The 16,490-nt window shown below is 41.3% G+C and overlaps 1 long non-coding RNA gene across 1 annotated transcript; it reads right to left on the reverse strand.

Moving 5' to 3' along the window:
• Positions 1-15,654: 15,654 nt before the first annotated feature.
• LOC131233227 (uncharacterized) lies at positions 15,655-16,490 on the reverse strand. Its single transcript, XR_009165139.1, has 2 exons — positions 15,911-16,490; positions 15,655-15,758 (listed from the first exon to the last, which is right to left on the reverse strand). It is a non-coding gene; the product is annotated as an uncharacterized LOC131233227 (long non-coding RNA).

Here is a 16,490-nt window from a genome sequence, read left to right on the forward strand (position 1 = left end):
GGTAAAAATTAAGCCGATAGAAATCTCAATGGACCACACCACAGGAAATCATCCTATGAATACCCATCATTAAAATCATCCTATGACCCACCATAAATTTTATTTTCCATCCAAACTGTTGGTAAGATCACGGACCTCGACTAAGGGAAAACAAAAATATCAGCTTCATCCAAACCTTTTATCGCCCACATGAAGTTTTTAATGATCAATCACCACTCTTCTTACTGTGTGGTCTACTTGAGATTTGTATCTGCTTCATTTTTTGGGATCATGCCTGAGCTGAAAAAATTGATGGACGGCGTGGATAGATAGCACATACATAAAGGTGGGCCCCACAATGAGGGAAACACCCACTACGATAGTGTTAATCGGGTAACACCTGATCCGCTCCCGTTTAAAAGAGGCGCGGAGTACGAATGCCGAGGAGTTCATTTGAATTGAACATTGGATCGCTGTGATGGCCGCTCGACGCTGCAATAATCGGGGGAATACATCGCACGGAGCAGAAAGTCGCCGCCAAACGCGTAAAATCGTAAACTTCAGTGGGGACCACGGTTTGGTGCTCCAGACAGCTTATGCAATAATGGGCCACGTAGCGAAAATTTCAAAGTTTTGCAATTTCCCAACCATCCAACCTTTTGGTCTTTCTATCACTTGATTTTGGACCATCCAAAATCTCTTTCCTAACCACCTGTTTCTAGGTCATCAATGAATGGAGTAGGATTCTCCCATCAGCCCGCGGATTTTAACTGCATGATCCATCCACGTCAGGCCATTATAAGAATTATAAAAGAAGCAGATTCTAAGGTCGTCCGTTTGCATTCGTGGGGCCCATGTTTTGATGACCCAACCCGTTGATTTGGACCACCCGAACCCAAGCGATTAGGATTACAAATCGTCACATATTGCCGGTCTTCTCCACCCTTTCCACTCCCGGCTTGCAAGAGCATCCTTCTGCTTAAAGGCACTGGGCCCATCCAAGTAAGCCCGAATTCTTCAGCTCGTAACTTAAAAACGCTTGAAACATTTTAGGACACCATCTAACAGATTAATTTTCCCAATGAGCCAGGATCCAAAACAAACTATGTAAGTATACAATTCAAATCTAGATGCAGTCTGTTCAAGGAACCGTGGAAGCACACAGAGATAATCAAGCAAAGTATTTCAATAGCCCAATCAAGATCAATCACAAAGACTCCAAATTTAATGTGAACAAATTCTTTTGAAAAAAAAAAAACTACCGCACAAATGACAAATATACACTGTAAAAGTAGAAAATTATAAGAAATAGAGATTACCTAATTCGAACAAGCCTCGAATCACTCAAGCTATATCCTTGAAACCCTAAGAACGAATTAGAAAGCTCTTAGATACCTTATATTCACGATTACAACCATCTATATAGCCTCTGGGTGAATCACAGTCAAAATAGGAAACAAATCCTGCACTTATGCAACTCTGTGTAATTTTTGAGTGATTGTTCGATAATACCTTCGATGTCACTTCGATAGCATCGACAAATAATGACATCGAACCCCTTCAATGTCATTTAACAAAACGTCAAATTTAAACATTCCAATGATTAAACCTGTATTTTCAGATTTTCTCAATAATACTTTGATGTGACTTTGATGTCATCGATAATTCGTCGTTAGCATTGAACCCATTTCAATGGCATCAAACAGGACACTTAAAGTATACAATAACCAATTGTGAAAATTTTGAAATTTTTCAATGGCATCGAGCTGTCATCAACAAACCTGTTAATTTACAAATTGAAGACATCATTCAATACGGTATACATGCATCCAAATGCATGTACATGAGTTGTTGAAGTTCAAGTGCAACCTATTTGCATTCAACTACATGCATGCATGTATGCACGTGGAGAGACCATCTGCCAAGTAATCACCGCTTCACCCAATGATTATCTTCAAACTCTCAGGGCCTATTTGATTTTTTATGTATCGGGAAAATACCCGATAAAAAGCTCATTATTACCTTTTAACTCTGTTTAAAATCTCAAGCATATTTTCGTCTTGAAAATTGGTCCAAAAAATTGACTTAAAATTGTGGACCCCGCCGTGATGTGCATGACATATCCACATCGTCCATCTATTTTATCAGAAGATTGTAGGGTCTACGTCCAAAATTGACACAGATGCAACACTCAAGTCGCCCATCCCATAGGAAACAATGGCTTTAAACGTCCACCATTGAAAGTTATTTTGTTCATTGAGCCTACATTGATGTTTATTTGTCATCTAACCTATTCATGAAGTCATAAAAACATTGATAAGAGGTAAACACAAATATTAACTTCATCCAAAACTTCTAAGGACCACACAAATTTTTATATGATAAGCTTCTAATTTTCACTATTTCTTGTGGTGTGGTCCACTGGATCTTTGAATCTGCCTCATTTTTGGGTTCATGCCCTAAATGAGGCTGACATATGGGATGAATGGTGTAGATAAGCTATGTACATCACAGTGGGCCCTACATTCATTTGGCAGCCATCCTCGGTTATAGCACTTAAAAGTTAAGCCCTCGACATGTGCATCGGAAACGATGCAGTAATTACGTGGGTAAGTAATTATTACCCATTTACTATATAATTACCTCATACATGAAAAATCAAACAGGCCCTCAATGTGGATGCAATCAACAGCCACTTAGGCATCACATCAGCGCATCAGTGTGACAATGCACTCACGTGAACTGCTCCAAAAAAGAACAGAAGGCATCCAAGCAGCCCTACAACCCATGTCATGCACGGGTGTGCAGATGGTGCTCCACACAGTTCTTGTGGAGTTTTAAGCCTTCGTCTTGAGGTGGCAAAATGTCGTCGTTAAGCCAACTTTGTATATTAAAATCATTTTCGAAGATTAAAAAAGACAACTTTTGAAATGAAAGTTATAAATCAAAAGTTTTGAAGGAAATTTTGGTTTTTGAAAATCAAAAGCTGGTTTAAGTTTTTCCTAGATTTTCACATTTTTATTAATTTATGCATTCTACGTTTTTATATTAAAACAATTACTAATCATTGAGCTCTTACTTTTGAGTTCATTTTCAATTTTTGATGAGTCTTTGTGTCAACTCAGAACTGTATGGATTCTGGTTAAGAAGCTGCGGGCACCACAAACAAATGAAATTGAGTCTCTCAAGAAGTTGTCTTTTAAGTTGTCTTCTGATCTTTATTACATGTCCACCAACTATTTCTAAGGGTGATTTTCTTCCAACAGTTACCAACAAATTTCAATGCTAAAAATTTGCCGAATCTTGCACTAGACATGTTCTAATCTTTATTACAGTAAGGAAATGCTATTTTGATTGAAAGGTAAAAAAAAAAAAAAATCATTAGAAACCGAACCACCCCTTTCACAAATCATCTAATTTCATTTATAGGTGGCTGAATAGACTACCAAATTTCTTTAATTCTCAATCATAGGTGACTGCTCTTAAGTTCTCTATCTACTTTGGCACTTACAGTCACATATAGGTGTTCTATTCGGATCAAGCTGTAATAGGATATGGCACGCCAGTCACTATACACGTGCCATCGATTGAATTTCAAGCCAAGCAAATACATATTCTATTCTTTTGAACCAGAATACTTCCTTTTTTTCTCATTTGTGCTTGTATGTGTGTTTTATTTTCTAATCTAATTATCATTTCAAAAATGAGAAGAAGAGGAAAGAACAACACATGTCAAACATACTGCTTTGATGAGTTTTCAATCGCCATAGATGGCTATTCAAATACCTTATCTTTCTTTTTAGGGTAGTTATTTAATACTTTGCTAGCATGTGACACTTGATACACATGCACCTATAAATTTTATGCTTGGCACCCATGAATTCAAATTAAATTGACTAGATTGTGAAACCAACTGTCATAAAGTCAGTCCCTAAAATCAGATTTATTGAGCAATCCGTACCTCTGAATTGCAAATGATTTTTGTTAAAATATGACCATTAGATAATTTTCATTTCAACTACCTAATCAATGTCCACTAGGGGTGCACATCGAACCGGTAGAACCATGGAACCGGACCGGAAATGAACAAACGGTCCAGTTTGGTCCAATTCTAGAGTGCACCGGTTTTGGTTCCGGTTTCAAAAATTAAAGAACCGTTTAATTCAGTTTGGTTCCGATTTGGGGGTACCAAACCGAGTATGAAGAACCGAACCAAACCGTGGATCCGAACCGTGAATCCGAATTGTGGATCCGATCCGTGGAACTGAACTTGGAACCAAACCATGGAACCGAACTTGGAATCGTGAGTTTACAATATATTTTAGTTGTATATTTGACTCATGATTTATAGTTTACAATGCACCCTTTGCTTGTTTTCATAAATGTATTTTTTCACACCATATACAATATCTAAATCATTCATCAAGTGGATCACAACACGAATGGACATGGGCTTAATTATAAAATAAAACATACAATTGGGCTGGATTATAAAAAGCCCAGAACTGTGGAACCGATCTGGAACTAAACTAGTTTTCACGATCTGGTTCTAGGTTGCTAATGGTCAGGTTCCGAAAATCCCAGAACCCTAAGGAACGGTTCGGTTCCAATTTCACCCTCAGAATCAGACCGAACCGAACCGTGTGCACCCCTAATGTCCACCATTCCAATAGTTAGGTAGTCAAACAGCCTTAGGGGTCATTTGGATGCCTGAAAAGATTTAAGTTGCAAACACCTTAGACTCAAAAAAATTATTCGGTTTGGCTTTTAAGTAGTAATCTATTTACATAAAAATATATTAGGGAATGGATTAAGTGCCAGCCAAGCCTTACCCAACACATGAAGTCCTGACCATTGGAGTCCACCTTGATGTATATATTGTATATCCATGTTTTTTCCTGAAAGGATTTTCCACGTTAAATCTATGTATTCTCTTGTGTTTGCTTGGTGTCATTGTATTGCTATCCTAGATCTAGATCTGTGTGATTCCGTAGGCCAAAATTCCAACAAGTGGTATCAGAGCAATCGTTGGGGCACATATCTGAATCCGAGGGATTAGTAATAATGGCAAGCACTAAGTATGATATTGAGAAGTACTCAGAGAAAAATAATTTTGAGTTATGAAAGATCAAGAGATGAGTTCCTTAATCAAGTAAGGCGAAGATGGTGCTCTTGAGGAGCGAAAGTCTACTATGACTGATGATGAATGGAATACTCTTGATAAGGAGGCTTTATCATCGATCCATTTAAATCTCACGGATGAGGTTCTCTACAATGTCATGAGGAAGAAAACTGCGGTTAATTAAGTTATGGGCGAAGTTAGAGGATGTTTATGCGAAAAAATCCTCTAAAAATCATCTACACTTGAAGCGACAGTGGTATAACTTTAAGATAGCAGAGGGTGGAGATCTGGAGGCTCATATTAGCAACTTTTATAAATTAGTTTATAAATTGCTAGATATGGAGGAAGTGATGAAAGATGAAGAACAAGTATGTATGTTATTGAATTCTCATCTGGCATCGTATGAGTCATTCAAGGACACAATATGCTACACGAATAAAACCCTGAGTGTAGACATCATTATCTCAGCTCTTCAAGGGAAGGCTATGAGAAAGCTTAACGTCGACATGGAGATATCTCCTAAGGCACTGCTTACAAGGGGTAGGAATTATGAACAAGGTATAGGTTCTAGATCCAAATCCAAGGGCAAGGACAAAGGAAAGGTAAAGTGTTGAAACTGTGGGATGGAAGAACATGTGAAGAAGGATTGTGAAAATCCTAAATCGAAGAGAGGAGATTCTTAGGCTTCATACAGGAAGGTCAATGCTGCCACGTCAGATGGATTGAGTGGATATGATGGTAATGTTTTGTCTGTATCTACTATCAGGCAGCCATACGACGATCGTAAGGACGAGTGGATGCTAGACACATGGGCATCTTTTCACATGACTCCTTATCGGAGTTGGTTCACCAGCTATTGGGAGTGCGATGGTGGACGAGTATTTATGGGCAATGACATTGCTTGTAATGTTGTGGCTGTTGGTTCGGTACGCATCAAGATGTTTGATGGGGTGGAGCGTACCTTGACTGATGTCAAGCACGTTCCTGATTTAAAGCAGAATCTGATTTCTCTTGGTGTACTTGAGGCAAAAGGATGCAAGTACATAGGTATTGATGGTGCTCTTAAAGTATTTAAGGGGACACGGGTAATCATGAAAGCGCAACGACTCGGTAACTCGTACAGGTTGATCGAGAGCACTTCAATAGGTAGAGGTGCAGTGGATGTAACGGATTCCACCTCTGCACGTGTGTGGCATGTTGGGCACGACCACATGAGCAGACAGGGTAGGAAGGCTGAGACGTGTGGACAAAGATACAGAGTAGGTGGAGCAGCCACCTGTGAGAAGAATCACACGGCATGATTGTAGGACATTGACGAGGTACATGGACGACTGCAATGTCGAAGAAGGATTCGTCTTCTATTCTGATGGCTCTAGGTGAGCCTGATGCTGAGAAGTGGAAGGTGATTATGGGTGATATGATAGATTCGTTGACCAGACCGACATATGGGAGCGAGTGGAGCTTCCAGTGGGCCAGAGAGCGGTTGGATGTTGTCACGCCCCAAACTCGAAAACGAGCTCACAAAATTCCCGATCGCCGAATCCGACGTCGACAGCCTCCGTAGAACCCCATTCTCGGCTCCTAGCGCTCATTCGCCAGGTTCCGATCCTGGGATGCTACGAGGAGGATTTCTTCTTCTTCTTTTTTTAAACATCAGTTTGATTCGTAATAAGCATAACCAAAGGCATAACCCACAAACAATAACCAAAAACTCCATCACATTTTCACTATGATAAAAAATTTTACAAGTACAATGAGTATAAAGGGAAATACAATGAAGATGAACAAAAACTCTAAAATGATCTGCCACGCGCCCAAGCCTCAGCGCTGCTGTGATCCAACGTCACCTGCACGCAATGGTCGTGCATAAGCTTATAGAAAGCTTAGAGGGTGGTGAAAGTGTATGTTCAAGGTGGTAATGCAGTTATGCAGTATTAGAGTAATGCGGAACATGCTGATGAATGCCAAGAATACCATTAGCCATACCAAGGCCATACGGTGCAAAGAATGATGTCGGCCATACCAAGGTCATGCAATACGAAATGCAACTCAAGCATACAAATCCTCATCTAAGTCCACATATCAATACAGCTCAAAATCTGAAATATCACCGGGGTCTAGTACACTCCAAGCCAGATTGCCGCCCCATCGCGCGCAATAAGGTGAGTGGAAAAGACCTCACTATCCGCCTGCCAATATCGGGCTCGGCTCGTCAATAGCGGACCCATTCCTCGAGCTGGTCAGACTCAGCCTAGCATTGCCCCCTACTCTCGGGCGGGTAAGGCCGCACCCCTTTCCAACCGACCACGACACAGTGGAAAGCGTAACCGTCTGGTAATCAGCACCCGACGCTCATGCACCCACTTGGTCTAGACGTTGGAGTAACCTCTTGGTACCATAAGGGTTAGGGACTTTCACCCAGGGATATCTATAGCACCCCATGTAGAACAAGATTTCCGGTATCCAATCCTGCCAACCACGATACGCCTGTGGAGGCTACGGCCCTGATGTCGCTAGGGCGTTCAGTACCATATCACACAATGCGAATGCATGAATCACACTATCCAGTCATGCAATAGTCCTGTGCGTATTGTGTGCTCATGTAGGGCAACACCCCCTATCCGGGAGCCCCTAAACAATCTGCCCGAAGGCATATGTGATGATCAGTCATTTCTCATATTAAGCATACGTATGATGTATATGATCATGAATCATGGAACTAAACATGTTATATAGGATGGATGATGTTCATAACGAAGATGGGCCTAGACGGCCTACACATAACACGTATGAGCCTAACAATGGGCCCTAGGAAAAGTCATAATGCGGACATTTAACCAATACTATACTTGCAATGGGGACGTCAAACCGCCATTGCTCCCAAGGTAAAGCCCGTCGTAAACATCATTACATAAATCATGTTGGGATTGCACATTGCAATAGACCTTAGGTATATCCCATTGGGCCTTCAATACATCAAATGGGCCGTATCATATGGGCCTCATATTCATCAAGTGAGCCACATCAATGGGCCGCACCAATGGGCCTTATGTGCATTGCAATGGGCCATAACCCGTGGGCCTTAGAATGCATCAAATGGGCCTAATCTTATGGGCCTTATGTGTATCAAATGGGCCACACCAATTGGGCCCCATATGTACATCAAATGGGCCTCAACCCATAGGCCCCAATACATCTTAATGGGCCATAACCCATGGGCCCCTAATACATCAAATGCGCCTCGACCCATGGGCCTTACATATAAATCAAAGTGGGCCTCAACCATGGGCCACAAGTAAACTAAGATGGGCCTCCCACCACCAGTATATTATGTATAATATAATATATAATTTATATATACTCCATACAATATTATATATAATATAATATTATATATATATATACATATATAAATATATATACATACACGCCCACACACACACGCACACACACACAACACACCCACCATCCTTGGACGGTGGGGATAGAACACAGACATCACAGCGGGCTCCACCGTCCGCCTGGACGGTGGCAATAAAACACTTATATCACTGTGGGCTCCATGTGGGGCCCACCATAATGTTTACACTCCATCCAACCCGTTGATAAGGTCACGTAGACCTAGATGAAGGGTGAAAATAAATTTCACCCTGATCCAAAACTTCTGTGGACCCAAAAAGGGTTTCAAGGGTAGAGTTCAATTCACACTGCTTCCTATGATGTGGGCCACCTGAGCCTTAGATTAGGCTGATTTATGGAGTGGGCCCACATCAGGGAGTGGCCCACTTGATGAACGGGTTAGATGACAGATAAACATCAAGGTGGGACCCACGGCTAGAGCCGTGGGTGCTAACGTCCGCCCGTCGTACGTGCGCAGGCAGCGCCTGTTGTCAGAAGGCAACAGCAGTAGCTGCTGCTTATTATTTATTTATTTTTAAAACGTGTTTTCTTGCATTTTTTCAGGTGTGCGGCCCGCATCGTGCAAATCCACCCCAGCCATTGGTCTCTACAGACTATGACAAGTCCATCGAGCCCAATATTGGACATGTCCTGGTGCGTATGAAATTTTAAGTAAATTTGAAAGGTGAAAATCACCGTTTTTAATGCTATGGTCCACCATAATCTCGGATCAACCTCATTTCTCGGCTCAACGCCTAAAATAGTCTGAGGAAAAGGTTAGACGGCTTGGATTAACGATGTTCATCAAGGTGGGGCCTGAACAAGTGGTCCACCCAAAAAGCTTGTGAATCAAGCTAATATTTTTGTTTCCCTTACACGTCCAGCATCCCTGGACGCTGGACAGTGTTACGTAGCACTTTAAGGTGGGCCCTGTTCAGGTGGGGCACCAAATGATGCATGGTGGTCACAACATATATGAAAAGTGGGCCCCCACCTACAAATGGCTTGAGATCAAATACATGCTTAATGGTAGGGTCCATTCAAGTGGGCCATACAACCATGTTATGATCACACATAAAAAAAATAAAATAAAATAGAAAGGGAGAGAGAGAGATAGAGAGTGAGACACACGTGATGGAGGGACCCCGGCACTATGGGCCCTTCCTTCAATGATCTACAACATAAATCAAGTGGGCCATTACATGTGGGCCCATTAAATCGAAATCCAACGGTGGAGATCCATTCTCCACTAAAATAGACAGTCTAGATGAACCTAGGTATGCAAAAAAAATAAACATCATGATGGGGTCCATAGAGAATGGCCCCATCATGGAATGATCATGATGATCCAAGTGGGCCATCGGCCACATCTTAGGGTCCAAAGTGAGATCCAAACCATTGATCGGTTGGCCTCACTTGGCCCATCTTAAAAATATTAAAAACTACCCTATCAAAGCACCCACTGCTTGATCTTCTTGCTCCCTTGGCTTCTTTAGCTCCTTGTGCTTCTCTTTGATGGAGGAAGATGAGAAATGGATAGCTAGGATGGGAGATCTAGGGATGGAAAGGTGGGCCTCACATATGCATTTTTCTCTCCATGGAATGGCTTGGACGTGAGGAGCTCTTGGGTTGCTTGGATTGGATTTGAAAATGAAGGAGAGAGAGAGACTTGAAAAGGGAGAGGGATGGGTGATGGATGTGTTGATGTGGTGAGTGATGGGTGTAAGAGCCTCTTTTTGACTTTTGTGGCAAAAGTTGTAAGAAAAGGTATGGGTTTGTAAGATCTTTTTGACTTTTGGGGCTTGCTTGGGAATGGGGTGAAAGGTGATATGTACTTGACATGATGAAATTGATGGGTTGATTGATTGATGTGACATCTCGTAGAGATTCTCTTGGATTTTGCAACGCATGGCGTTTTTCTCACATCGAACGCTGGCCCACATCTCCCGACCAGGGTATCTCCTTGGCGCGCGAGTCCCGGCATCGGAACCGCGGTGACGGCGCGGTCGCTATGGTAAAGGTCTTAGGTTGAGTCGACTCAGGTTGACGGCGAGTGAATCAGGGTAGCGCAAATACTGGTTAAGGGTCGAAGGTTGCCAAAATTCGACTGGGAAGACCGCGGAAGTCTATGGAATGGTACGATCTAGGATACGGGGCTTACAGATGCAAGTGGATCTTTAGGATGATACAACATAGATACGGAGTGAGGTTGGTAGCGAAGGGTTATTCTCAGAGATATTCACGCCGACGGTATAGCAGGTGTCCATTAGATCCGTAATTAGTGCTGGTTGGTTAATGTGATCTTGAGCTGGAATGATAGATGTAGAGTCTGTACTTTTGTAAGGGAAGTGAAGGATAGATCTATATAAAGCGACCAGAGCGGTTTGAAGTTAAAGTGGCTAAGAAAAGACTTTGCAGGAGGTCGTGGTTCGACCTGTCGCCTAGGTAGTGGTTTGATTCCTTCATGGTGAGTCAGAAATTGATGACATGTAGATCGTCAATTATGACATGTCTGAAATCAATGTACTGAAGACTCGGTTAAGTGGGACATTCAGGATGAAGGATCGGGGGGCTGCAAAGATGGATCTCGTTGTTGAGACTGAAAGAGGAGTAGGCTTTGCTTATCTCAGGCAAAATACCTTGGGTAGGTATTGATTAAGGAGGTGATGGATTATGTAAAGTCGGAGAGCGTTCCCTACGCGTCTCTCCTCAAGTTTTCCTCAGAACATGTCCCAAAATAGATGAGGAAAAACAGGATATTTAACGAGCCTTATTCGAATGCGGTTGGTAGTGTATGCTATGGTATGGATTAGACCGATTATTTCAAAGGCTATCAATGTTGTGAGCAAGTACCCTGGCAAGCAATATTGGGTAGCAGTGAGATAGTAAGAAGACTACGTCTTTCCTTTTGAGAAGACAAGAGCAAAGGTGGCTGATCACGTGAATTTTAATTCGGCAGACATGTTCACCTAGATCGTTCTTGCAGAGAAGTTCACATTCTGTGTAACTTCTCTGGGCTTGACAATGGCGGAAAAGAATGATGGAGTGTGCACGAGAAGCTATGATGTAATGCAGAGATAAGAGAAGAGGTCAAGGAATTACACGTTTAAAGATTGTTGTCAAAGAAGATGTCTTAAATCTTCTGGGTTGCTCGACCAGTCGAGTGGACTGCTCGACCGGTCAGTGGGTCGCTAGACTAGTCGAGGATTGCTCGTCTCAAAGTCCAGCATCTTATGATTTTTGGTGTTCGGGCTGTCGATCAGTCAAGGGGATGGCTGGACCAGTCGAGGGGGTCCCTCGACCAGTCGAGCTTACAGAGATTCGAGTCTGAATCTTGTGCGGACTGCGGAAATCTGAAGCGATTTCGCAAGGGTACAAAAGTGAAGTTTCCTAAACTATAAATAGGGGTCCCTAGGGCCATTCTAATGTATTCGTAGGCTTCCTAAAGGTATTTTAAAGGGTTATAGGGTTATAAAAGCGTGTAGCAAGGGTGAGATTCGAGGTTGTTTGAATCGGTTAGGTCCTCTCTCTTTGTAATTGATGCTTTTATAGTGGAATTCTGTCGCTTTGTGCCGTGGTTTTTTTCCGAAAGAATTTTTCACGTTAAATTTGTGTGTTTTCTTGTGTTTGCTTGGTGTCATTGTATTGCTATCCTAGATCTAGATCTGTGTGATTCCGCAGGCCAAAATCCCAACAAAATTGAGTCACTCTAGAAGTTGTCTTCTGATCTTTATTACATTTCCACCAACTATTTCAAAGGGTGATTTTCTTCCAACAGTTACCAGTCAATTTCAATGCCAAAAGTTTACCGAATCGTTCACTAGACATGTTCTAATCTTTATCACAATGAGAAAAAGTCATTTTGATTGAAAGGTAAAAAAAAATAAAAAAATCATTAGAAACCGAACCATCCCTTTCACAAATCATCTAATTTCATTTATAGGTGGCTGAATAGACTACCAAATTTCTTTAATTTTCAATCATAGGCGATTGCTCATAAGTTCTCTATATATTTTGGCACTTACGGTCATATATAGGTGTTCTATTCGGATCAAGCTATAATAGGATATGGCACGCCAGTCACCATACACGTGCCATCGATTGAATTTCAAGCCAAGCAAATATATATATTCAATTCTTTTGAACCAGAATACTTCCTTTTTTCTCATTTGTGCTTGTATGTCTGTTTTATTTTCTAATCTAATTATCATTTCTAGAATGAGAAGAAGAGGAAAGAACAACACATGTCAAACATATTGCTTTGATGAGTTTTCAATCACCATAGATGGCTATTCAAATACCTTATCTTTCTTTTTAGGGTAGTTATTTTATACTTTGCTAGCATGTGAAACTTGATACACATGCACCTATAAATTTTACGCTTGGCATCCATAAATTCAAATTAAATTGACTAGATTGTGGAACCAACTGTCATAAAGTCAATCCCTAAAATCAGATTTATTGAGCAATCCGTTCCTCTGATTTGCAAAAGATTTTTGTTGAAATATGACTATTGGATATTTTTCATTTCAACTACCTAATCAATGTCCACTAGGGGTGCACATCGAACCGGTAGAACCATGGAACCAGACCGGAAATGACCAAATGGTCCAGTTCTAGAGTGCACCGGTTTCGGTTCTAAAAATTAAAGAACCATTTAATTCGGTTTGGTTCCGATTTGGGGGTATGAAGAACCAAACCAAGTATGAAGAACCAAACCGTGGATCCGAACCGTGAATTCGAATTGTGGATCCAATCCGTGGAACCGAACTTGGAACTGTGAGTTTACAATATATTTTAGTTGTATATTTGACTCATGATTTATGGTTTACAATGCACCATTTGCTTGTTTTCATAAATGTATTTTTTCACACCATATACAATACCTAAATCATTCATCAAGTGGATCACAACACAAATGGACATGGGCTAAATTATAAAATAGAACATACAATTGGGCCAGATTATAAAAAGCCCAAAACCATGTAACTGATCCGGAACCAAACCGGTTTTCACGATCCGGTTCTAGGGTGCTAACGGTTCGATTCTGAAAATCCTGGAACCGTAAGGAACGGTTCGGTTCCGATTTCACCCCAGAACCAGACCGAACCAAAACCGTGTGCACCCCTAATGTCCACCATTCCAATAGTTAGGTAGTCAAACAACCTTAGGGGTCATTTGGATGCCTGAAAAGATTTAAGTTGCAAACACCTCACACTCAAAAAAGTTATTCGGTTTGGCTTTTAAGTAGTAATCTATTTACATAAAAATATATTAGGGAACGGATTAAGTGTCGGCCAAGCCTTACCCAACACATGCAGTCCTGGCCATTGGGGCCCACTTGATGTATATATTGTATATCCACGCTATCCATTTGTTTTGCTAGCTCATGTTAGGGCATGGGCCAAATGATTAATCAGATCCAAATCTCGGGTGGACTACATCATGGGAAAGAATGTTGATTGAATGCCCACCATAAAAAACTTCACAGGGCCCACCGTAATGCCCACCTTAATGTTTATTTTCCATCCAACCGGTTGATAAGGTCGCGCAGACTGGATGAAGGGAAAAACAAATATCAACTTGATCCAAATTTTTTGTGGTCCATAAGAAGTTTTTAATGGTCAATCACCACTATTTCCTATTGTGTGGTCTACCCGAGCTTTGGATTTGCTCTATTTTTGGGCATGTGCTCGAAAATGAGCAGGAAAAATGGATGGATGGCGTGGATATACAATACAGACATCAACATGGGCTCCACAGTCAAAGTTGCATCTAATATGCTCTCAATAAATTATGTTTGGGCTAATGTGTAATGTTTTTACAATGTATAAAGTAGGTATTCATGTTATGTAGAGCTTAGGGTTATAAATCCTGCCAAAATCTGCAAATCATATAAAAATGACAAATAATTTTTGAGCCCTAAGAAAGTATCAAAACACACACGCACACACTGTGGATGGATTGGATGTCTTGCACCCACCTCAATGGGCCCATATGCAATTTAGAAGGTTTTTAGTGGTGAATATCCCATCCCAGATGTTCCCTCTCGTGTGGTCCATCTGATGATCAATCGGGCTTCTTCTTTCTTTGTTTCTTTGTTTCTTTTTTTTTTTTCTTTTTTTTTTTCGGGTCATAGGAAAGCATCAGGGCACACACATGATGGGCAGATTGGATGCACGATACATATCAGGGTGGACCCACATATCATGTGTGTATCGGCCATTGCTTTCTACCATGTATAATGTCTTTTTGAAGGGTTTACAGAACTTTAAACGTAAAATTTTTCATCTAAACACATGCTTGTAAAGTGTTTACCTGTAATAAATTTTGTTGATGCAAAAAACTGGTGAACCTTCCTTCTGATCTACCGCCTGCACAAGGATGAGACAAAGGAGACTCTGGCTAGAGCCGAGGACCCTCCGATGCTAAAGTCAATGACTGGGCAGCGTAGGAAGGGTTTTTAGAAGGGTTTTTTGCGTACCTTTGATTTTGGAGACGTCCTTCTTTTATAGGAGTGAGAGGTCCCGTCGTACAGGGATTCTCTCCCCAATCTTAGGATATTTGATCTGATTGCAATCTGTTTATGGATGATTCCCGATCTCGAGATTACCGGTGTCGGGAATCCTTTCACAAGATTTTCGGGATGGTATTTACGCTTACACCGTCTCTTCCTCACTCGGCTCGGCCTTGACTGACTCTAGCAATAGATGAGTCTCGACTAGCTGCAAGGACAAGGCTTTTTATCTTCTATCGGATGAAACAGAGTCGGCTCGTAACCGATGCTCCTTCTTATTCTGATAACCGATATTACAACCGACTCAATAGAAGTCGGTTTTATGATCGATCAGGTGATTTCTAACCTTGGGACCTTAGTTGATCCCCTTTAGACGTTGCTAGCTCGTTAGCCGACTCAACTTAATGTGTCTTATATATTTTGCCTATGGCTCTTGACTCTTTGAGTCTCGGTCGGGATTCATTTCCTGCAATCTGAGCTAAGTCTCTCCTTTAGGCTTTACTTTCTTGCCTCGGTCAGACCCGTTACCTCGGGTCTTCGGATTGTGTCTATATAGTTGTCCATTCCATAACCAGGTCTTCAGACTTGTCATATTTTTTCCTAACAAATTTAAATTACTCCTACACCCATACGCAAATTCTACGTAATTTCCAAGGATGTGTATCACCCATCACACTGCCAGTGTATCAAAGTTTCTGTCCTCATATAGACAGGCATACAAACGCTTCCATCGCTTCATCGCTCGGACAGAAATAAAATAAAATAAAAGTAAAAAAGGAAAAAACAGGGGAGTAAACCCATAAAATTGATTAAACAAAAAAATTCCCCTTTCTGATGAAACGTCATATGTAAATAGATAGAAAGAATCAGAACTTCCAAGAATTGGAGAATACCAAATCGAGGGTATTGATAACGGAAACGAGCTGGTCTGAAATTGCTTGAATCGAGTAATTCATCAACCACTCTATTCCCGCGGCACACATGTACCAGATCTGTACTGTTTATCTGCCGGGACCTACTGCGAAATGTTTGCACTCCAAATATCACCCCAATTGGATTTGAATTTTTTTTAAAAAAACCAGGAAACCCTAAAGAGATTAGATGGGAAGATACAGACAAGGACGTGGAAAGAGAAGGACCTTGTCGCTTTCTTTTGTTTCTCGGCCTATATTTGGCTTCTTTCTCTCTTCCGGCCTTCCACTCGTCGCGAGTCTCGACTCTGCTACTCCTGGCAGAATTATTATGTGATGCGTGACCAGCGCATCCGGAATGTATGCACCGTTGAGCGTGGCAGCCCACCGTTGTTTATTTTGCAATCCAATCCGCTCATATCAAGCAAAGGGAGTTTCCAAAACTCACAATGTCATGGAACTTAGGTAGGCCACATTTTCCAAAACGCAGGTGTTGTAGACACCAAAATATTGTGCTGACACTATCACTCCAATTCTAAAATTTTTCTCTTGTTCCCTATCT

Source organism: Magnolia sinica, chromosome 18 (genome assembly GCF_029962835.1).
Source record: "Magnolia sinica isolate HGM2019 chromosome 18, MsV1, whole genome shotgun sequence".
NCBI lineage: Eukaryota > Viridiplantae > Streptophyta > Magnoliopsida > Magnoliales > Magnoliaceae > Magnolia > Magnolia sinica.